Source organism: Sarcophilus harrisii, chromosome 4, assembly GCF_902635505.1.
Source record: "Sarcophilus harrisii chromosome 4, mSarHar1.11, whole genome shotgun sequence".
Taxonomy (NCBI): domain Eukaryota; kingdom Metazoa; phylum Chordata; class Mammalia; order Dasyuromorphia; family Dasyuridae; genus Sarcophilus; species Sarcophilus harrisii.
Window position 1 is genome coordinate 137,178,091 of NC_045429.1, and position 24,912 is coordinate 137,203,002.

At 34.0% G+C, this 24,912-nt stretch overlaps 1 long non-coding RNA gene across 1 annotated transcript; it reads left to right on the forward strand.

The window, feature by feature from the left end:
• On the forward strand, positions 1-23,296 carry LOC116423560. Its single transcript, XR_004234175.1, has 3 exons — positions 1-233; positions 2,011-2,074; positions 23,115-23,296. It is a non-coding gene; the product is annotated as an uncharacterized LOC116423560 (long non-coding RNA).
• The last annotated feature ends 1,616 nt before the right edge of the window (positions 23,297-24,912 follow it).

The following is a 24,912-nucleotide window of genomic DNA, read 5'->3' on the forward strand; positions in this document are numbered from 1 at the left end:
CAGATATACATGCAGGTAATGGAGTCTCCTGGGGCTATACCAAGCCATAGCAACCTTGGAAACAGGATTCCAGACTGAATGTTGCTACCAGCCCTTCCGGGAGCCAGGAGAAACTGGGGTGCCAGAACACAAAGGATGGAATTTGCATTTGAAAGTTGGTGGGATCCTGCTGCATAAGAACTGAATTAATCTGTGTACCTAATCCTCCTCCTTTCTCAGTTGACCAAGTAAAGGTAAATATGCCTCCCAGGTATTGGATATGCTTGTGACATTTGTATATTTGTTTTCACTATACCTTTGAAGTAAATATTCCTTTGTAAAAGCTAATCTATTTAGTTAAATGGAACCAGAAAGAAAGGGACTCCTAGAAATGGAGGAACACAATGAGTGAAGGGCTTAAATCAATGATAAGAGATTAATCATCCCTTTGCTTTCAGGTAGTGGGAGTAGTTACTGTTATACCCTATGTTAGCTAGTTATGTTTTTAAGGGCTCACATTTTATCTCTAGTCAGATGATTTACAGATTTATGCATCCTAATCTCTCTCCTGGGTGTCAATCCTGACTATTGGATATCTCAGATTAGATGTCCTATTGGTCAGATTTAACAATTCCAAAAGGGAACTGATTTCTTAACCTCCTCCCTTCCCCTCCCTCCCCAGCCCCCACACTCTCTCCTTTACAATTTAATTATGATTATTGAAGAATCAACCAACCTTCTAGTAACTCAGGTTCACAATCTTGGTAGATCCTAAACCTTTACTCTCATTCACCCTATATATCTAATATGCTTTCAAATCTTGATGTTTCTCACTTCATAACATTTCAAATCTTTGTCCCCTCTTTCCATTTATATACTACCACTCTTGTATGGGCCTTGATTATCTTTCACTTGGATTATTTCAACAACTTTCTGATTGATTTCCCCACCTGGTATCTTTCTCCATTCCAATCTTCCCTCCCTTCAGCTGTCAGTAATTTTCTTAAAGCTCAGGTCTGACATCTGAGCTTTACTTCCTTACTTAATGAACTCCACTGGCTTCCTAATAACCCCCCAGGGTCAATATAAAATACTCCGTTCGACATTTAAGACTTTTTACAATCTGGTCCTTTCCTACTTTTCTAGTCTTTTAATTCTTTACTCCACCCAAATTATAGCGGTCTACTTGCTAGTCCTTATTAGGGTCAGTTTGTTTAGTCTTGACCCTGTGTATTAGCAGCTGTCTGTCTGTCTGCCATTCCCAGAACAAATTCTAGCCTTCTTGGCTTACTTCAAGGCTCAGTTCAAATTCCACCTTCAGCAAAGTTCTTTCCGGCTTTCTCATCCCAGTCCTTTAGTCAGTCCCTTCCATTTATACTATATATGTCTTTCATATGGATAGATATTTTCATATTAGAAAGTGAATTCCTTTATAGAGGTTTTTACCTTTTTTTCCCTTGGTATTTCCAAGTTTACCCCAGGACTTAGCACATAGTAAAATCCTTAATAGATGCTTGTGGACTGCCTTATTGACTAACTGTTCACAAAGTCAGAATATTTATTATATTAAACATTGTTACAGTATCATGAATATGGTAGCAATAATAACATGCCAGCATTTCCATTTGGACAGGAAAAACTTGGTAAGCAGATAACGCTGTATGGACTTTGTGTATCATGTTTAGACAGATGGAGCCCCTGGGCAGAGAGAGCAATTGGTTGGTTGTTCTTTGTTCTCAAAGAGGACCAAAACGATAACCTTTCCCACTGGGGTTGTGTTTTCTGCAGTAAAATTTGAATGCTTGGTAGTTTAATTTGAGAAAGGACCTCAGAGCTGGTACCTTATCCTATTAGGTGATCTTCAGAATCTTCCTAAGACAATTGAAACAGAAGCAATTCAGTTTCCTGCCATGCTACTGACACATTGTCTGCATTTCACAGGCACACAACAATGAGGTTAGCATAATGGCTCTGTAGACCTTCAGTCTGGTAGTCAATCTGATAATTCTTCTCTTTTACTCTTTCCTTTAGAACCGCCCAAACACTGAGCTAGGACGGGCAATGATACTTCCCAGACCATTAATCCTGCTTCAAGGTTAGTACCGGGAACCATTATACAAGGTTCTTTCTCAGCAGTGACAGACAGCTACCTGGTAAATAAAATCCTTGACATCATAAGCCTTGGATCTGTCAAATGGTTCAATATCAGAGAAAGATTAAGTTTTATCAGTGGAAGTAACATAAAATAAGATAAATTGCTATCAGTTTTTTGTTATGCCTTACTGATATGGGGTCCTTTCCATATAACTTGTCTCTCCCATTAAGATATGAATTCTTTGAGATTAGGAATTTCCTGTGCTTTTCTCCTTATATCCAACAACTTAGGACATTACTTTTCTCAGTTTAAGCATTAATAAATGTTTTTTTATTCATTCATGAAGGATTATGCATGAAAATAATCTATATGAAAGTATATCATTTGTTTATGTGCCCACATAAATTGTGGGATGATAGTGACATCTACAGGAATCATGTATGAATAGTGTTATTTAGCTACAGCTTTATCTTTATGACATATTAAAGAAAAACTGGATTTCATGAGTAGGAAAATAGTGACCTCTAGTGAACAAGCTGTAGTTCCTTAGGCATGCTATTAGATAACCCTTATCCCCCTCCCCGTATCCTAAAGCAAATACAATGTAACATTTGTGACTATTTAGTTTGTATTTGTTATTTTTAAAATTTTTTAATTTTTAGTTATTGTTTAATTTGTTACTTTTAATTTATTATTTTGAATATGTATGACTTTAAAAAGATAAATAAATAAAATGTATGGAGTTTTAAAAAATTTATTACCTTTATCCAAATTATATGAATAGAAGGTTAGCATATGGAACTATAGGACAATATTTGGTTAAATATTTATTTTAAAATAAATATTCCAGCTTTTGGAATAAGTATTCTAGCTTCCAGCTTCTGAAGAATTTTCTATGACATAATATAGGGAAAAGAAAAGACTTGAATTGAATAAATAAAGTGTGAAGTTGATTGGAAGGGATTTGGAGAAGGAAAGAGAAATAATATGGAAGTAAACTATGTTTACTGACTTTTCCCCATATATTTTTAAAAATTTCATATAATTTGATTTTCTTCCCAGCCATAGCACTAAATGAATTCATCAAATGATGTTCCTAATGTTAAATCCAATGAACTTTTTTCCCCTCCCAGTTCTCAATTCCCTCTGTTTCTCTGTAGGATCTCTCTTCCTTTATTTTCATGGCACTGTATTTATCATAATATTCTCTTACAAAAATTAATTTGTTTTTAGTTGGGGTGGAGATAGCAACATAAAATTATTATGTTGTTATATATATGAGTACATAAACAAAAAATGGATCTTAGTGAGGAGATTAGAACAGCACGAAATAGAAGGAATCGAGTGAACCACATTGACTTCATCTTGTGACTCAATTCTGGAGCTATCTCAATTCTTTTTCTATTTAATTTTGGATCTAGAATACTGTCATTTGAGAAAACTGCATTCAATTGTGAGAGTTGAGGAAAAAAAACTATTGTTTTTTTTTTTTTAACCTACCCCTTGTGTGGGTAGGAAGCTGGACTATTTTTAACCTGTTGCTTTGAGTCTCTTACTAAGGATTTAGGATAAGTGAACCAGAAACCCAGTCAGATCCAAAATTCTCTTTTCCTTTCCCTTTCTTTTCCCCCTTTCCCTTTCCTTTTCCCTTTCCCTTTCTTTTTCTCTCTTTCATTTTGTTTTTTCCTCTCCCTTTCTTTTTTCCTTGCCCTTTCCTTTTCCATTCCCTTTCCTTTTCTGTTCATTCTCTTCCCTTCCTATATGATTTATCTGAAGATTGTCCCCATATTGATCATAAATTTATATGTTCCTTTGATTAAATATAAATGCTTGAGAGAAATGGGACAATTCCTTTTTTGATTTCAGGGAACTGCATCTATTCACTCCCTTCCAACTTGGAAAGTCCCTAATTTTTCCTCCAATTAGAAATCAGATCACCTAATTTTATATTCTAATTAATTGTTTTATTTTAATTAATTGGTATTATTGATTATTTTTAATGCATAAAAATCTGTCTCCTTCTAAATTTGGGATTCAATGCCAAAACTGAGGAAGGTGACTGGTCCTGATTTGTTAGGCAATTGGCATGCATTGCTTAATAAATTAATATGCTCTTTATTTCCTCAATTATTTCATCTTTTACCCTCCACATTGCCTTCTTTACAACTTTAAGGAATCTACTTACATGAAAAGTTCTGAAATTAGTCATAATCATTTTGAATCTCCAGAAAGGAGGTTGGGTTCTCTGTTTGAATTTATATTTATAAGTTTCTAGCAAATCTTTGATCTCTTTGTGGTTGAAGCAAAATTCAGTTTGCTGGAAACATTTGGGTAGTAAAATAGTAGATTATATTATAGTGTCTGTGGAAGACAATTGGGAGGGGAAATACACATAAGAACTGGCCTTTTCCTGGAACTGCCATCACCTTGGACTCTCCTTTATACTAGTGTAACACGTCTCTCTACTCTATGACAGCTCAGTCCTCATTTTTCTCCATATATACTCCAATCTTTCGAATTTGAATTCTCAGATTGGGAGGTGAGTGTTTAGAGGTGACCCAGTCTCTTATAAGGAGGTGTAGAAGCCCTGTTTACACTGAATTTTGTTGATTCAATCAAACAAAAGTGTTTTGTGCATAATCAGGTCAGCAGAAACGAATAAAAGTGGTTTAGATTTTCTCTTCTTAAAAGTGCTACTCTTTCTCTGACTGTTACTTTTCTTTAGCAAACCAAGGTCTCCCTTAGCAACTCCAGTAATCCTGATCTACATCTTGCCACTGGATCCAGAGGAAAAAGTGAGACCAGTGACTTTGCATAGCCCACCCTCACTTAAATCCAATTCACTTGCAATTCACATTCATCTCCATCACCTCCCTGATGTCATGGTCCTCTTCCAGAAAGGACAAACAATTTTTCTGGTTCAATCTGAAGGGCTGGAAAGTTGACCACTAAATTACTCCCAAAGGCTTTCTTTACAGAGAACTTTTAGAATTTTCCAGGTAGCTTTAAAATGTAACGTCATGCCCTTGAGCTGCATGCTCCCTAGTGGTCCCTGACTCTCCTCTCATCTCCCCTCCCTTCTCATCTTCTGTATGTTATTTTCCTGTGTTTGATTGTGAGTTCCTTAAAGGTGAGGCAGTTATTTCTTTCTCTTATTTGTATCTTAACACAGTGCCTGGCACTGTTTTTCAGTCATATCCAACTCTTCATGATCCCATAAATCATATGTCCATAGGATTTTCGTGACAAAGATATTGTAGTGGTTTTCTATTTTCTTCTCTAGTGGATTAAGGCAAACAGGTTAAGTGGTTTGCCCAGAGTAGGTTTCTGAGGCAGGATTTGAATTTGAAAGTCTTCCTGACTTTAGATCCAGCACTCTATCTACTGAACTACTTAGGTGTCTTCTATTTTTTTTCTAGGTATAATTCTTAATCATTGGAAATTTTTGAGTAAGGTTGACAAGGTAAAGGGTAAGATGGAAGATAACATGGTCAGACCTGGAGTTTAGGAATTTCATTTTGGCAGCTTTGGATATTTTCTAAGAATAATGGTCTTTTATCCACAGCATTTGACATGTCTTGATGACATAGGAATTTTCCTCACCTATTTTGTGGAGATGTTTTAAATATGAGCATAGGAAGGATTTTCTGGAATGTGTTGTTTTGTTGTTGTTGTTACTGTTGTTGTTCAGTTATTTCAGTTGTGTCCAACTCTTCATGATCCAATTTGAGTGGTTTTGTTTTTTTGGCAAAGATCCTGAAGAGGTTTGCTATTTCCTTTTTGCAATGCATTTTAAGGAAAAATGAAGCAAACATTGTTACGTGACCTTTAGGGTGTTACACACTATTAAGTATTTGTTTCTTAAGGGTAAAGAGAATTAAATACTGACAGATCCTTTCTACCAATCTAAGTATTATTAAATGCTTGTACTTTACTGTAGTGCTTCCTCAATAAGAATCCTTAACATTTATGTAACACTTCATAGTTTACAAGTATGTCCAATTATCTTGCTGTTTTCCCTTAAAATTTCATGGACCTCCAGAAATAGGCAATATTAGTATCCACTTTTTGAGACAATGTTCCAATGGATGGAAGAACCTTATCCACATTAATATTTATTCCCCAAATCCTGTCCATTCATATTTGCCTATTCTGTATGCCTCTCATCCATGTCCTTTCATGAATTTTTCATAGGGAATCCACCCAATGTACCAAGGTCTTCTTCATATTATCTTCATAGTTTATAGAAAGTGATGAAGCATAACAATAGGCAGTATTTATATATCATTTTAAGACTTTCAAAATGATTAACATGGAAATATGTTTAACAGGATTATACATGCATATCTTAGATTATTTGGTGTCTTAGAGAGGGAAAAAATCTGGAACTGAAAACCTTACAAAAATATCTGGAAACTAATCTACAGTAATTGGAAAAAATAAAAAAAAAATTAAGTTCAATAAATAAATAAATAAATATAATTTTTTTTTAAGTTGCAAAGTTCTTTACATATATTTGTTTTTGATCTTCATAAAAAAAACCCAGGAGGTAGGTGCTACTTTATAGATGAGGAAATTTAGGCAGACCATTAAGTGACTTGCCCAGGATCATACAACTAATAAGTACTTGGTACTGGATTTGAACTCAGGTCTCAGTCTAGCATTTTATCCTCTGTGTCCTCTGTATCATCTAGCTCTCTCCTATGAGTTGTACATTGATTATCCTTACCTCTTGCTTAGTCTCCAGTCCATTTTTTTCCTGTTGTACATTTCTATGATAACATCACAGAAATACTTCTCCTAATTCTGTGTTTCCGATGTATTTTCTTTCATCTACCATGCATCTTTTCCCTTTGGGTCTTTCTAAACTTGAATATTTTGGAGAAGTATGCATATTTGATACTACTTTTAAGCGAATCTGCATTTTATTAATCACAATAGTATCAATGTACATTTCAAAAAATAGAAATGATTATATGACATATTTAGGTTACAGAGGTATATTTTTTAAAATTATAGATGTGTATGTGAATTATACATATTATTGTTTCCCCTATAGCCTGAGGGGGTCTGTAGTTCACAGATTTAGAATCACTGCTCTAAAGAGTAAGGAAATAAATTTGACAAGTAGGAGAAACATTGAATAAAAAAGTCTAGTCAAATTAATATATTAGACAGGTGCCTGTGATATGGTAGGCAAAGTAATCTTAGTACTAGGCATAAAAGGAAAGGCTAAAAACAGCCTTCATTCCCCAGGAGCCCCCAATCTAATGGGGGAGGCAACATGTAAACAACTAACAAGATCTATATAGGATATATTGGAGATCATCTCAGAAGGAATTCAGTAACATTAAAGAGGACAGGGAAAGACTTCTTGCTGAAGGTAAGATTTTAACTGAGACATAAAGCAAGCAAGGAAGGATGGAGATAAGGAGAAAAAAAAAAAAAAAACTACCAGGCATGGAGGACAGCTAGGGAAAATGCCTGAAGTGAGGAGGATTGTCTTGTGGGAAGAATAGAATGGTAAGGCAGCCAGAGTCATTGGATCATAGAAAAATTATGAAGATAGTTGAAAAGGTAAAAGGCAAATGATATCAACATCTGAGATGAATGCAATTCAAATATATAAAATACATAGAGGCGCATCATCTCTCACTATTTCTTTACACGGACCTATATTCAGACAAGCTTTTTCTTACTGACACAGCTTTTCTCTTTTCTGGAATGTCTTTGCCCTATTTCTCTGCCAATAATAATTTTATATAAGGCTGAACTAAAGCTGCATTACCTTTCCCTCTCCCCCCCCCCCGCCCCCCGAAAAAATCTTGCTTAAGCTCACTACATGCTGATTTTAAAAAAAACAAATCAGTTGGGGGCAAGTGACTTGCCCAGAATCACATGGCAAGGAAGTGTTAAGTATCTAAGGCTAGATTTAAACTCAGGTCCTCTTGACTCCACCACCAGTGCTCTGTCCACTGCACCACCTCGCTGTCCCTCTACATTGAGCTTGCTCTTCTTTTACATTCTTTCATTCTTTCTTGATATAGTTTTATCATATCCTATTGTTCTTATTTCTGTGTTGTCTTGTTCTTTACTTCATTTACTAGTATCTTTTCTTACCAATTAGATTTTAGAGTCCTTGAAGACAACATCTCTACCTCTGACTTCTATTTCCCTCATAGCATCTAATGCAATGTTGGGCACACAGAGCAAGAATGTTATTTTAGAAAAAAAATCAGGGATCCTATTAATATTGAACATGATTCAATAATATAATATCAAATTTCCCTCATTTCTCTCTCCATCTCTTTTACTCTTTCCAGTAAGTTTAAAAAAAAATTTGCAAAAAAGGAACATGTAGAAAAAAATGAAATATTTATTCACCTAATAGTTCCAAGTACTTTGTATCTAATTTGTCTAATTAAATCTACAATACAAGCAGGATGTGGAGAACATTGGAGAGAGTTCAGATGAAACCATAAAAATGATTAAATAGTTGAAACATTTGAGGATAAGTTAAAAGAATTGGGATTATTTAGCCTAGGGAAGGAAAAACAAAAACAAAAACAAAAACAAAAAAACAAACCAAGCAATGATTTAGTAACTGTCTTCAAACAGATGAAAAGGCGTAAAACAGAAACAACACTCAAGTTGGTCACAAAATGTAACAAAAGACACATAGTAAGATATGAAGAAAATTTCACGCGCTTGAGAGTTCTAGAGCAGATTAAGAGAAATTGTAGCATTTCTTAGAGATCTTTCCAGATCCAAATAGAATGACTATTTTTATGTAAGTAATAGTTAGAATAAATTATGTCTATCAATATTTTACAATATTAACAATACTGTTTTTAAAATGTATAAATTACTTGCAGTAGACTGCTGAAATTATGGAAATAAATAACATGGTTATTGAATTCTTCAATGTGGTACAATATAGTGGTTAGAAGGTAGGCCTTAGTGAATCTCAAGAAGACCTGAGTTAAAGTCCTGCCTGTGACACCATCTCTGCGTTATTAAGGACAAATCACTTAATCTTTCAAACTCCCTGGCAAACTTTCTGAGATGATAAATTTATGACTATTCGCAGTGGTATTACCTTCCCTATTGCCCCATGAAAACAGTATTAAATTCTTTAAAAATGGCAAATAAAAAAAAAACAAACTTTTTTCATTACTTTCTTTTATCACCAAGATAAAATCCAAATGGACTTTAATAAGCTTAAAACATAGTAAATATCATGTAAAATATTAGGAATTATTAATTGTAAGTATTTCATCAAAATTATCATTACTATTAAAAATAATGTTAAAATTATTAAAAATTAGGAAATTATAAGATAATTATTGTGATTGTTTTTCTTTTTCACTCACTGATTTTTCTATACCTGGGTTAAAGGTGTCACTGGAAGATGAGTGCCAAAGAGCAAAGTAAGACACCAAGCTTTGATTTTCTTTTCTTTTCTTTTTTTTAAGTTAAATGTGCAATTTTTCTAAACATTTTATATTCATCATGCTATGCAAGAAAAATCAGATCAAAAGGGGAAAAAAAGAGAAAAAAAACAAGCAAATAAACAAAAACAATAACAACAAAAAGGTGAAAATACTATGCTTTGATTATATTCAGTCTCCATAGTTTTCTCACTGGAAGAGAATGGCACTCTCCACCACAAGATTATTGGAATTGCCTTCTATCAACTCATTGTTGAAAGGAGCCAAGTCCATCAGTTCATCATCACATAATCTTGTTACTATATACAAAGTTTTCTTGATTCTGCTCACTTCACTCAGCATCAATTCATATAAGTCTTTCCAGGCTTTTCTGAAATAAGCTTGCTCATCATTTCTTATAGAACAATATTTCATTACATTTATATAAAATGTAAGATAGCTTCTAATATTAATTTTCTTTTTTAAATTTAATTTAATTTTTATTTTTTTATTATTATAATTTTTTATTTACAAGTTATATGCATGGGGAATTTTACAGCATTGACAATTGCCAAACCTTTTGTTCCAATTTTTCCTCTCTTTCTCCCCACCCCCTCCCCGAGATGGCAGGTTGACCAATACATTCTAACATTAATTTTCAATGCAGTTAAATAGCTGTTTCCAGGGGTATGCTGATAAGAATTAAACAACTTCCTCTTTGAGAAACAAAAGTATCCAACACACATTTTTAAATTTTATCTGTGTTATTAGCACTCTTTTAAGCCAAGACAAGCCACAAAACAATAAACCAAGCCCTGATTTATAGAGTTAACTATTGGCTCTCCAGAGGCAAATTGGCTTAGCTCCAGCATATATATCCCACAAGCACCTTGATTTAGTCTCCCAACTCCCAACTTGTATTGGCGACTGAATCTCCAGAGCTCAATTGTTACTTCTGAGGGAATATTCAGACTTCAGGATAGTATGAAAGTGCTACAGTTGTTTGCCTAGTACTATATCACAAGTGCTCAGCAATATATTTCCAACTGTGATTATCGGTTGATGCTAGTCAGACTTAATAATTTTTTTTTTTAAAGGGATATCTCTTAAGGTAATATGTTTGACACAGTTGATTCAAAAATATTCCTCAAAAGTCTGTGATGTCTTCTTCCATAAATATGTACAGGATCCAGGGGAAAGTGACTCAAATTTAGAGAACATATATAGCAAAAAGATAACTCACAGCACCTGGTTGGATTGAAATCCTTTTTTTCTCTTAGTAGAATCTTCATGAAGTTCCCCTAAGGTGTGTGTAGTTTCCTGTTCTGCCGAATGTTTCAAAGCCCTTGTCAAGTATTACAGCTATAGGACAACTATACTAAATATCTAGTTCTCTCAGTTCCAGGCTGTCTGCATTGTTTGTTACTCTCTTGATGACTGGTCAAGAGAGGGAAGAGGAGGGAAATGAGACATTCCCTCAAGTATCCCTCCTTTCTTTTTCCTTCTTCCCCACTCCTGGTAGCCCTCTGATAGAGGCATCTACCTTTTCAAAGCATTCTACAAGCTTGGCTTCCAAAGCAACTACTAGAATGTTTTTACTGGAATTTTCTCTTATATACCCAACCACATATCTAGTTCTTTCAACCATTCCCAATGCATTCCATCATTTTATTTCATTCAATGGCTCAAACCACTTCACTCTTTTCCAACTTGATTAACTAGGTTGTTCATATATAATTTATATTTTTGATTGATTATTTCAATAAAGACACCTAGGAATTGTTTATATCTTAGGCATGTCTGATTCTATAACTCTAAGAGGCATTCTCCTTTCATAAACATATTGGGGCTTAAAGCCTCAATAATTACATTATTTTGAGTTGGGGTTTGGGACACAACCCTCTAGAATTATATCACAAACTTCCAGCCACATTATGAGAGTCAGGATTACCAAGTCAATATGAATTTTGTCAAAGGAAAAACACAAGAGGAGAAAAGAGAAAAAGTATTATGTGAGATTTGGCAAGAAATGTAACTTCTCATGGCCTAAATTTCCTCACTGGTAAAATAAGGATTTGGGTAAAAAAGTCTCTAATATCTTTTTCAAGCTACAGATCTGTGATCTTAACAGGAAATGTGCAAGGCATAGAGGAACAAAATATGCTGATGAGGGAGATATTAGAAGATGAATTAAATTATTCTCTATGTGAGTAGTACCACTTAATTTAGAGAATACTGGACATCCATTGTGATACATACTAGTATCACTGCTTTAAGTGGGCAAGTCTGGTCCTGCCAATCAGATCATGAGTTCCTCAAAGGCAAAAACTATCTTTCTCCTCCTCAGTCTTCATACAGAACAGAATCTCCCTCAAGTCAATCCTCTTGTAGAGTTGCAGCTCTGCCATCTCAAGACTGTTTCATTCTCCTTCCCTCATCACTTAAAATAACTCTGAAAAGATGACCATCCGTACTCATCTCAGTTCCTCCAAATCTCTGACTTTTTTCATCCTTTCCACCTTTCTCCAACTTTCGAGTATGCTTGTTCTTGTCCCAGTTAATCTCTTCACTTAAACCCATGATCTCCTTATTTCTTTTGGGAATCTTACTCCAATGATTATTCCCTCTCTCATCTTCAACCTCTTCCTGCTTACTATTTTAGTCACTTACAACCAGATTATTTCTTTCTTTTTTTTTTCATTTTGTTTTTTCCCCCTGAGCTAATTGGGGTTAAGTGATTTGCCCAGGGTCACATAGGTTAAGGAAGTTTAAGTGTTTAAGGCCATATCTGAATTCAGGTTCACCTGATTTCAGGACCAGCACTCTATCCACTGCATCATCTAGCTGCCCCCAGATTATTTATTTCTTATTCTTAAAAAAAAAAAAAACAACAACAAAACACTTCATTTGACCTCACCATCTCTTGAAACGATCTCTAATCCCTTTTACAGGTAAACTCCCAGAAAGAGTAATTTACAATTACTACCCCTATTTTCCCCACACACACACACTCCAAACAATCTGCCTCTCAATCTCCTTATAATCTGGCTTCTGATCTCAACAGTGTATCAGAAATTCTTGTCTCGAATGTCAGCAATGACTCTTCATTTACTTAATAGAGTATTCATACTCCTTGGTTTTTTTCCTTCCCAAGATCTGACACTGTAAAATATTCTCTTCTCCTGAAAACTCCTCCCTTGGTTTTCTTGAAACCACTCTCCTCTGGTTCTCTTTTTATGTCTTTGACCTCTCCTCAGAATTTTACTGTCCTCTTCCAATTCACTAAATTTGGATGCCACTTAAGGCTCTGTCCTTAGCCTCCTTCTTATACATTAATTCATTTGATCTCATCTGCCAGATGTTGTTTTAAGTTTGCATCTATGTTTGATATTATTAAAGATAGTGGATCCTTTCCCTAGGATCTGTATGTATCACAATAGCTGTTTTTAAGTCAGAAGCAGATTGTCTGTATCTTCCTGTTTCAGAGTCCATGCTCCTTGCCCTACGTAGTTGTTTCCTTTCTGAAAGATGCCTTTAGCTCTCAGCTCATTCTCAGAAGAGTGATAACTGAACTGCCTTGAACTCAATTATAACCTAGTTACACTGGGTTCAGGTTCTGAACCTTTGCTAACCTCGATTTCTTCTTCACAGTTTATGATTGGCCCCAGGGAGTAATTATCCAGACTGCTAATACTAGCAATGTTGCAGCTGTGTGGAAAGTGAATTGGAGAGGGAAGAGATTGGATTTTGGGTGGAAGAGGAGGGAAAGGATAATAATTAGGAGTCTATGGCAGTAGTCCAGGCAAAAGGTTATAGAAAGGTATTAAGGACCTGGACTAGGAAGATATCTGTGTGATTGGAGGGGGTAAGGGGGAGGTAGGGAAGAGGATTAAGGAAAAAAAATTTTGCAGATATGGAATAAGCAAGATTTGACAGTCATAAAGTTGCAACTTAGGTGTTTGAAAGAGTGGTAATGTACTTTGTAGATAGATATAGGCAAGTTAGGAGAAAGAAAATTGGGGAAATACAGTAAGTTGTTTTGGGGCATGTGAGCAGTAATTCATTTGGATCCCTACTCTATTTCATTCAGTATTAATCAATTTGATAGCTACTGTGTTTACACTAGAAATAAAATTACAAGTAAAAACAAAAACAAAACAAAACAAAACCCAAAACAGTCTTTGCCCTAAAGAACTTACTTTCTATGGGAGAAAAACAACATACAAATATGAGTAAAAAAAGTAGAAAGTGGAAAAGCGATAAAGGTACCAGGCATGAGGCCACAGTTTTGAAGTCTGGAAGTCAAGAATAAGCCCAAGAAAATGAAATCTGACTTAGACTCCTCCATAAAACAGAGTTCTCTGGAGGAACCCATCAATGGGAGAATAGGGCAGATCTTATACAGGGATATTCTAGAGTGAAAAGATCTTAAGGATGACTATGATCCAGGACGAGAATGCACTATTCTATAAAGAAAGTTGCAGGATGAAACTGCAGCAAAAGCATGGTTTTGAAGGTTACAGTCAGGAAAAGGCCACAAGGAGACAATGAGATTTTCAAGAGGCCTATGGAATAGTTAGGTTTCTTTTTCAAGTAGGAAGTTGAAGATGTATGACAGGAAGTAAAGAGAAAGATGAGGGTTGGATACGTAGATTTGGAAATCATATACAAAGAGATAATAATTGAATCTATAGGAGCTGGTGAGATCACCAAGAAAGAATATATTTGTACAGTAGAAGTCCTAAAGCAGAATCTAAAGGTATAACTATGCATAAAAGGATGAGGAATGTTATTGAGTTTGTAAAGGACACCCAGAGTGTCATCAAAACCAAAGAGAACTAAGTATGCAAAAGGAGATGGTTGATTAGCAGTGTTAAAATGAGCAAGAGGTGAGAACATGGAATCAACATGTACATACATACAGCTTTTTCTAGGAGTTAAACTGTGAAACAGAGAAAAATAGGATAATGACTTGAGTCAATCGCAGAGTCAAGCAAAGCTTTTTCTAAGTCCAGGAGAGAATTGGGCATATTTGTCAGCAGTGGATAAGAAGAGATTGAAATTTAGGGGGAGATAAGGGATGATTGAAGACCCCATGTACTCTGGGAAAGAGGAAAAGTTGGGATCAAGGATTCAAGTAAAGGAGCTTTGGCAAGGATAAGGGCCATCCCATCTGAGAATAGAACAAAGGAGGAGAAAATGAAGAAATATGAGAAGGAACTCTTCAGAGAAGTAGAAGAGGGATAGTATAGGTAGCCTGAGAAGATTTTTTTTTAAAGCCTCAGTCAAGAAAGGATAAGAGGCTTGGCTGTCACATTGATGGCCATGTTAAGATTGGATCACATAAGTAGATTTTCAACACAACTGTGTGATTTCCTTCTAGACACTCAGCAGAAATCAACTGAAATGGAAGAGAGGATGGTAAGAATAATTTAAAGTTAGTATTTGTGTCAAATGGTAGCTATCTTAGGGAAGAGAAAGGAAAAAAAAGAAATTTGCATGAAAACTTTATTCTATATTTTAAAAAATAGCAAAATATAATTGATTTGCTGTTTTATGTACAATATCTTATAAAATTCTATTTGTTATGTTTCATAAATTAAAAATAAATAAAAATTTAAAAGAAGATATCAGTAAAAATACTCAAGCTTAAAAAAGGAAAGGGATAAATAAGGTGGTATTGTAATAAGAGACTAGGACAGAGTATTTAAGGATTGAAGACTGTATGAAGTTGAACTGTTCTCTGTTTCTAATAGAAATATTCCTTAAATTCATGAAGGAATGACTCTTAAATTTTCATCCCCATGACCATTGATATTTCCCCCCATCCCTCAAAAAAGGGTATCTACTAAAGCTACTAAAATCTCAAGGACACCCTTGAAAATTACCAGCTTCCTGCAGTATTGCTTAGTTTTTCCTATCTCACCTTTTACCATTTTTATTTTTGTTGTTGTAAGAGAATTTCAATGAGTACCACTAGGAGAAAAATACACTAATAAATATTGTAGTCTTTTGGAGAGACAGGTGTAGTTTTGTGGTTCTCTTTGTGAAGGTAAAGGGCTGAAGGATATGGAAAAGTTGGGGGTTAAATTTAGGAAGCAAATTTCTTAATTAATTAGAAACAAATATAAAAGAAAAAAATGCCATTTGCACAGATGAATATGAGATGATTCAAAATATAAAGCAATAAATATCCATTTCAAGAAAGCCTATATAGTAAATACTACACAATATGTTCAGAGATGTCCAACTTTTCTTTGCTTCTATGTAATTTTTCTTTGTTTTCTGCTGTGTACTTTTTACTTTATTTTCCTCCTTCTTCTACTCCCAAGAATATATTTATGTGCAAGTATGTACATGTATAGGTATATACACACATATACCTATACATATATATCCATACTTGTATGTAAATATCTCTAATAATATACATCTATTCAAATATACATTTGTATGCATATATGTAAGACTGTACTATGCTTATTTCCATTTGTCCTGTTTTTCTTAAAGTGGATAGTGTCTTCCTTCATAAGGCCAAATCTTTCCATATTTTCCTAAATCTACCAGCCCATCACTTTCTATATCACAACAATATTTCAATCTTATACTATCTAAATAGAATAAAACAATATTGATTAATATGATTGACATATATTGTAGTTTCCCTATTTTAAATTTATTTTAGGTTTAACTTTGTCTAAGATTATGATTACTGCCCTTGCTTTTTTTTTTTTTTAACATACTAAATTCTATTCCTGATCTTTATTTTTATAACATTTCTTGAAACCAACAATTATTATTGTTGAAGAATGAGTTCAAATTTTTAATCTCCTATTTTTCTATTTTATGAGTGAATTCATCCAATTCATATTCTAAGCTATAATTATTTGTTGCTTATTTTCCTTTGTTCTATTTTCTTCACTAATCCTTCTTACCCTATCTTTATCCTTCCTGAGTCCTTTTCTTTGCTTCTATCCACTACCTTGTCCTCCTATTACTTAACTTCCCCTCCAAGAATCCTTCCCTTATCTTCCCCCCGCCACACACATACTTTATAACTTGCCCACCCCTGAAAGAACCTCTCTCTTATTCTTTCCCCATACTATATCCCTTCATTCTCTTATTTCTATCTGTATTTAGGAGACTTTCATACCCTTCTAAATATATATTACACACACACACACACACACACACACATATATATATATATACACACACATACATACATACACAATATGTTGTTCTCTCTTTATCTTATTCCCATTAATCTACATATGCTTCTATACCTACTTTTATTGTATTCCCTCACTGTTTTATTTCTTTATAAATTTAGAAGACTTCCTTCTAAACATATATGTTCTCTCTTTATTCCAGATCTGATGTAAGTAGTTTTCTCTAAAAATCCCTCCTTTTTACTCTTTTCCCTCTATATCTCTTTACTCTCTTATTTCTTTATGAATTTAGAAGACTTTTATACATACATACATACATATATGTATGTATTGTTCCTTCTTTAACATGTTCCTGATGAGAGTTGGGTTCCAGAACTGCCAGTCCTGCTTCCTCATCTAATTCCTCTATATCAGTTCTTCTTCTCACACCTCATTTGTATAAGATAATTACTCTTTTTACCTCTTCCTACATGGTTTTGCTTAGAATCACATCATACTCAGCTCTATTCCAATCTTTCTTTCAAACTACTTAATTACTAATTTTTAAAAGGAAATTAAGTGTTTTTAATTTGGAATTGTTACAACTAAAATGAAAGGCTCACTGTTTCCTTATATCACAAATCCTTTTGAAGTATAATAAAATTATGATTTTAATTTTCCTGTGAACAAAGACCTTGTTAAAGAAATTTTGGATTTTGTGCCACATATAGCACATTCCCCAAATCTCATTTCCTTTTAGGGCAAATTTTATTAGCCAGTTCCTTTTCCTCCTGTTATGGTGTCTAGTCAAATCCCTCCTACACAAAACCACTTCATATTTTTATTTGAGAGAACTATGATCTGGATGAATCGAAAGATTAATTACCTATAAAGAAAAGAAAAAAATAAAATGAAAAGTCAATATTTTATTAAAAAGTATCTTATTCATCCATTTACATTAAAAACTACAGAAAGATTGTCTTAGGATATTGTAATTGTTTCAGGGCATGGGGTGGGCAGAGCAGTGAATAAAGAAAGGTAGGAGAAAGCCTGTAATTTCATCAGCCTGGAGATTTCCCAATATATTATTGGGAATAATGATTCCAATGATGCAGGGCACTAGTGTCTCTGCAGTTTCTAATCTTAGGATCCTGTAGTGCTGATAGATTAAGTGACTTTTCCATGATTACAGGACTAGTATGTAGCAGAAGCAGGACATGATCCTACATGTCCCAGGCTTCAGAACTGATCCTCTATCCATCATACCATACTGCTTCTACTCTTGTAATCCCTAGCCAAGGACTGAAGCAACACAGAGAGTGCTAAATATTGTATTGTTCCCAAGAACAATGTCTCTTGTTTCCCCCCACTATTTCAGTTCATAATCTAATGCTCTCAAAACATCTTCCAAAAAACTTTTTTTTTTTTTTTTGAAGAATCTGAGCTGTCATTTGGAAGCTTCTAATAACTTTCCCTATTCTATTTTTCCAGGCTCATCTCAGGAACTTCTTGTGAGAAGTCTTTGTTGATTTCCCTAATTATTAGTGATTTCTTTTCTCCTCAAATTATCTTCTTTTACTCATCTGTTGTAAACTCCTTGAGATCAAGGTTGTTTTACCTTTGTTTTTTGTTTCCTCAGTACCTAACATAATTCCTAATCTATAGTAGGTACTTAAGTGCTTGTTGAATTGAATTCTATAAGTGGGGCTTCCTCAGCATCTCAGTTTGGCACTTAAGTGGTAAATTACCTTATAAATTAAGTTAGCTCTTCTTATGTCCTCCTTTCAAAGAATCTAGAACATTACTGAATAGAAACCAGGATTATTGGACTTTCTAAGTCAACAATCTGCATTATTTGGAAACACGAACACTGTATATATCTTTTAACTGAGAGTCTTCAATGTTCAGTGGAGTTCACCATTCAATCCAAAGAAATGTATTCACACTGATGTTATTTACAAGCTTGTATCCAATCAAAACACTTCACTTAAAAAGCTAAATGTGCCCCAAGAATGTATGTTACTGAGGTTTGCTTTCCAGAGATGGGCATAAATTCTAAGTGAGGTATACAGTGATTGACATTTAATTGTTGTAATCGTGTTTACCTGTGCATACCCTCTGATTTAGAAGTGTTTCTACTGGGCCTATATCCCAAAGAAATCATAAAAAAGAGAAAAGGACCCACATGTGCAAAAATGTTTGTAGGCAGCCCTTTTTAATAGAGTCAAGGAACTGGAAACTGAATGGATGCTCATCAGTTGGGGAATGGCTGATTAAGTTATAATATATGGAATGTTATAGAATATTTTTTTTTTTTTATTTTATAAGAAACAAATGGCAGGATGATTTCAGAGAGATCTAGAGAGACTTACATGAACTGATGCTTAGTGAAGTGAGTAGAATTAGAACACTGCATAGCAACAGCAAAATTATACAATGATCAATTCTGGGAGATGTGGCTCTTTTCAACATCGAGGTGATTCAGGTCAGTTCCAATAGTCTTGTGATGAAGAGTCATCTAACTCAGAAAGAGGACTGTGGAGACTGAGTGTGAATCACAACATAGTAGTTTCTTTTTTTTTTTTTTTTTAATTGTTGTTTGCTTGCATTTTGTTTTCTTTCTCGTATTTTTCCCTTTTTGATTTGATTTTTCTTGTGCAGCATGACAATTGTGGAGCTATGTATAGAAGAATTGCACGTTTCATTTATTGAATTTGCCACCTAGAGAAGGGGGAGGGGGAGGGAAGGGGAAAAATTTTAGAGCACAAGGTTTTACATGGGTGAATGTTGAAAATAATCTATGTATATGTTTTGAAAATAAAAAAAGCTTACATGATGCTGAGTGAAATGAGCAGGACCAGGAGATCATTATACACAATTCTATTTTGGATCAATTCTGATGAACATGGCTCTCTTCAACAATGAGGTGATCCAAATCAGTTCCAATTGATCAGTAATGAACAGCACCAGCTACACCCAGTGAAAGAACATTGGGAAATGAGTGTGAATCACTACATAGCATTTCCAATCCCTCTTGTTTTTGTCCGCCTGCATTTTTGATTTCCTTTACAGGTTAATTATACATTATTTCAAAGTCCGATTCTTCTTGTCCAGCAAAATAACTATATGGATATGTATACATATATTGTATTTAACTTTAACATATTTAACATGTATTGGTCTACCTGCTATCTAGGGGAGGGGTGGGGGGAAGGAGGGGAAAAATTGGAACAAAAGGTTTTGCAATTGTCAGCGCTGAAAAATTACCCATGCATATATCTTGTAAATAAAAAGCTATAATAATAAAAAAAAAAAGAAAAGAAAAAAGCTTTAATAAAAAAGAAAAAAGTAACTGTGTTTACTTATTGACTCTTATTGTAAATTGAGGCCTTTAGATTGAACCCTGTTCATCTAGCCTAATTAGACCAGAAAAATAATATCATTCTCTCAGTCACAGTGTGCTTTGGAGTACAGAAAACTGGCTCATCAAGGGATAATATTTGGGTTCTGCTTCTTTGATTCTACAATGAGCTAGGTATATCTCAAATCAAGAGGCAAATGATTATCTAATAAGAACAATTAATAACCCTTTTGTAACTTGTAGAAACATTCCAGAATCTCAAAATCCTATGGTCATCAAAATTGTAGGCACATCAATATTTATCTAGTCCAACCCATACCAAATCTCCATTATAATGGACCTTGTCTCTTCTTGATGACCTTCCAGTAAGGGAGATGACCTACCCCCTCTTAAAGTAGATCGTTCCACTTTTTCCACTTTTCGCTAGCTCTAATTACAAGGAAGGTTTTCTTGAAATTATACTGAATCTCACTTTTGTTTTCTTTGACTTTTACTCATTGCTCCCAGTTATTGTTTCTAGAGCTAAACAGAACATCACTTGTATAGAAAGCTTAGTTTGTATTATGACTACTTCTAATCTAACCCTAAATTTCTCCTTTTTCCAATTTCAAATCTAATTCCATTTTCCATTCTTTTCCCACATGTCTATTTGCCTACCCTTACTTTTTTTTTTCCTTCAGAGAACTTCTTTAGTTCCCATTCCACAACCCTTTTTTTTGTTTGTTTTCTGGATCTGAGATTCATTATGCAAACCCCAAAGGACTATGGAGAAAATTCAAAATATACTATGCAAATCTTTAAAATTAAATTATGTAGTTTAAAATCTCAATCTTGTTTCTTGAAAGATCCCTGCATGATTAACTATTGTAACAGTGTGATTTTGAGAAGGTTGGCAAAGAAAATTTGCTCTTGACAAATCTCTGACACCCAAAATGTCTTCTAATTTGAGAAAATGTCTTTTATTTTACAATTAGGAAAAAATATCCTGGGAAGAAATGACATTGTTTCCAGTTTATACTACTTCAGGAGTCAGACAAGAGACCATCAGCCAGATGCAGCCTATGACACTATTAAATGTTGTTGGAACCAGATTAAAATATAATTGGAAATTATTTAACAAAACAATTCCAGAATCAACAAATATAGTTAATGTTAATACATGGTTTTCTAAGCATTTAGGTGGCCTAGGGATCCTCATGTATATATAGTTTAATGACCCAATTTGAGTTTGGCATAAATGACTAATACTGGAATCTTTCCTGAGAACCAGTTTGTCCAGGAAAGAAAAAAAAGAGAAAATAGGTTTAGACTAATCTGTCTCAGTCTGCATTAGATAGTATACTGAATTTGAAGCTAGAAAACCTGGATTATTCACTGTGCTTATGTCCTTTAGTGCTCTGTATCACTGTTTCTTATTGTAAAAAATGAAAGGGTTGAAGAAATGATCTCTAAGATCTCTTAAAGGTTCAATTCTATGATCTCATTATTGAATATGAAGGGTAGTGCATAAATGTTGGAACCTAAGCATCCAATATATAGAAGGGTAAGCATAGGCAAGTAGCCAAGGAAGACCCAGACAACCCAGGCAATAACCATTCTGACTGTCCATCATGATGCAAGCTCCCTTCATTTCTTATATCCCAGCCCCTTATCTTGTCTTCTACATTGGGATCTTACTCTGCAGACAGTTTTTCTTTACCTATTCAAATTGTTGTTAATTCAATGTGAGGATCCAAATCAGTTCCAATTGATCAGTAATGAACAGAACCTGCTATATCCAGTAAAAGAACACTGGGAAATGAGTGTGGATTACAATATAGCATTTACACTCTTTCTGTTATTATTTGCTTGCTTTTTGTTTTTCTTCCCAGGTTATTTTTATCTTCTTTCTAAATCCAATTTTTCTTGTGCAACAAGATAACTATAAATATGTATACATATATAGTATTTAACATATACTTTAATATATTTAACATGTATGAGACTACCTGCCATCTAAGGGAGAGAGTGGAGGGAAGGAGAGGGAAAGTTGGAACAGAAGTTTTTGCAAGGGTCACTATTGAAAAATTACCTATGCATATGTTTTGTCAATAAAAAGCTATTAAAAAAAACAAATTGGTGTTGATTCAAACCAGCTAACTGTATAAGTGACTTAATAGACTTTATAAGCATTTTGTAAGAATAAAACTTTTAGTAACATCAATGAGATACAGGTGTGAGCAGAGAAGTAGGAAAAAAGGCTATACTAATAAATAAATTCTGTGTAGAATTAGATATTGGTTTTTATTAAAATTGCAAATAACAATTATAGGGAACATTTTAGTATTCTGCCAACCCATAACTCCCAAGGAAAAAACTGAGAAACTGTTGATTAAACTGTTTGACAGAAACTTTGTCCAAGTATATCAAAAATGGTAATTTCAAGACACACTTCATAAGTACTTAATATAGGCTTCTAGCTGATTCAGTATATCCCATATATTTGAAAGTGACTTTTCACTGAAGTACATCATGAAATAAGTCTAGTAAAGAAAGGTATCTATGTTATTTGTAATATATATATATGTAATATATGTATATACACACATGCATTTATATATCTATTTATATGTGTGTGTGTGTATACAAACACAAAGATATTCTTCTTCCCTGTGGTTGTCTTACAATATGATGAGCAGATACTCAGAAAAATGAAAAACCAAATTACAATATGTGATTTTCAGACATCCCAGGATATGCAAAATTTTTGTCTTTGATAGGCCTATAACAAAAATTACTGAAAAGTACAAAAAGGTCTTGTGTGTGAATTTATTAGTGACTGTTTACCAAGTCATCTAGTGTTTTACGGGTTTATTCATTTACTTTACAGGAAAGCCTATCTCATCATCATTTCCTTCCACTATTCCTCATTATAAGAGGAACTTCTTTTTTTAAATTGCCAGTGGTCCCTCTCAACCTATATGAGTTAGAATGAGGATATCTTTTATATACAATTGAAAATTTTAAAGTGACAGGCTAATCTCATTTTTAAATGTCACCATTGTGCTGAGTAAATGTGTCCTAGATTCTATATATTTTCATTCCATTTTCCTACACAGAATGGAAGTAATCACCAACCTACTGTCTTGCATTCCTCATGAAGAAAAGACAGAAGAGAGAGAAGGAGAAACAGACAGAGTGAAGGAGGGAGGAATGCAGGGAAGGAAGAATTGAGGTAAGGTTTTGTGGTTGTTTTCAGGATGAAGGAAACATGGATATGTTTGTAGGCAGTAGAGAAGGAAAGATAAAAAATGTGAAAGGATAGGAATGGGGGAGCAGGATGAAAAAGGATCACTTAAACAAGGAGTTAGTTGGAATTGAACTTAAAGTTCAAACTTGATCCCTTATTCACATTCTTTCAATACCACTTTTTGATAATTCTCCAGGATTACACAAATGTGGCCACTAGATGTCATCATGTAGCCCAGGGTGGGCTGGCAAATAATTTCTTCCTTAACCTTCTCTGTCTCCAGAGAAAGGGATGGAATAAAAGTCCTTTTGAAAACCTTTTTTCCCCACCTCAGTCCTTTTTCTTTATCACAACAACTCTATTAATCAGACAGTTTTAGAGGTGAGATTTTCTTTCTTTCTTTCTCATCTTATTCCTTTTTCCTTAATGTAGATATAAGAAGAGTCTTAATCTCAGGTGGATGAATGGGCTCAAGTAGCCATGGTCTCCAGGTGGGCCACAGCCATAGGGACAATGAGCTCATTCTTTTAGGACAGGGATTGTTAACTTTTCTTTTTAGTTTTCTGGCCCTCTTTAGCAGGTGGGTAAAGTATAAGTCCCCTTCTCATAATATTTTTAAATGAACAAAATTAAATAATAGAATTCCAAAGGAAACCAATTATATTAAATATAGTTATTATATAAAATATACACACATGTATATAAATATATTTGTGCATTTATGTGTATGTATATATGTTTGAACTTTAAAGGCTTCCACATTAAGAATCCTTGTCTATAGGAAAACAAAATTATTAAATTGCTCCCACATTCAAGTTCTATTGTTTTTCAGTTTTGGGAAAATTATTGAATCATTTATGACACTATCCTATAGCTCAATAGTCCCACTTACCTCAGAGGTGGAGAGGGTTATAAAAATCTCCAAGATAAAACTGCAGGTCCTAGTTTATACAATCTTTGAGATATTCCAAAGGTGAAATCAACAGACCTTAGCAACAACTTGGTAATGAGGGTGAGAGATAGTGAGGAGTCACTATCCTCTACTATCCATTATAGGAGACTCCAACGTTGTAAACCTGAAGGATTGGAGAATGGTGTTGCTTTCTACTATAATAGAGAAAGGTAGAAAAAATATAGGGAAAGAATAATGAGTTCCATTATGGATATACTAAGTTTAAGATATTTGTTGTCCAGGACCTAATGGAAATTAAGAGAAGGTAGAGGTTACAATCTGTAGACTCAAGGAATAAATTGAGTGAATTAATAAATGAATACCAGAAGGTCTTCTAGAGAAAAAAAAAAAAGCCCTTGCATGTACAGGCAGGTTTCTTTCACTTTACTGCACTTTATAGATATTGAAGGTTGGTTTTTTGTTTTTGTTTTTGTTTTTTGTTTTTTAACAAATTGAAGATTTGTGGCAATTCTGCATTGAGCAGAGGAAAAAAAAAAAACATTTTTGTCCCCCAACACTGTGTTCTTACATCATGTCTATGTGTCAAATTTTGGTAATTCTCACACTGTTTCAAAATTTTTCATTATCTCATATGGTGATTTGTGATCAGCAATCTTTGATATTACTATTATAATTCCTTTGGGGAGCCATTGTACCCATATAAGATAGTGAATTTAATAAAAAAAAAAAAAGATATCTATTGGACAACTAGTTT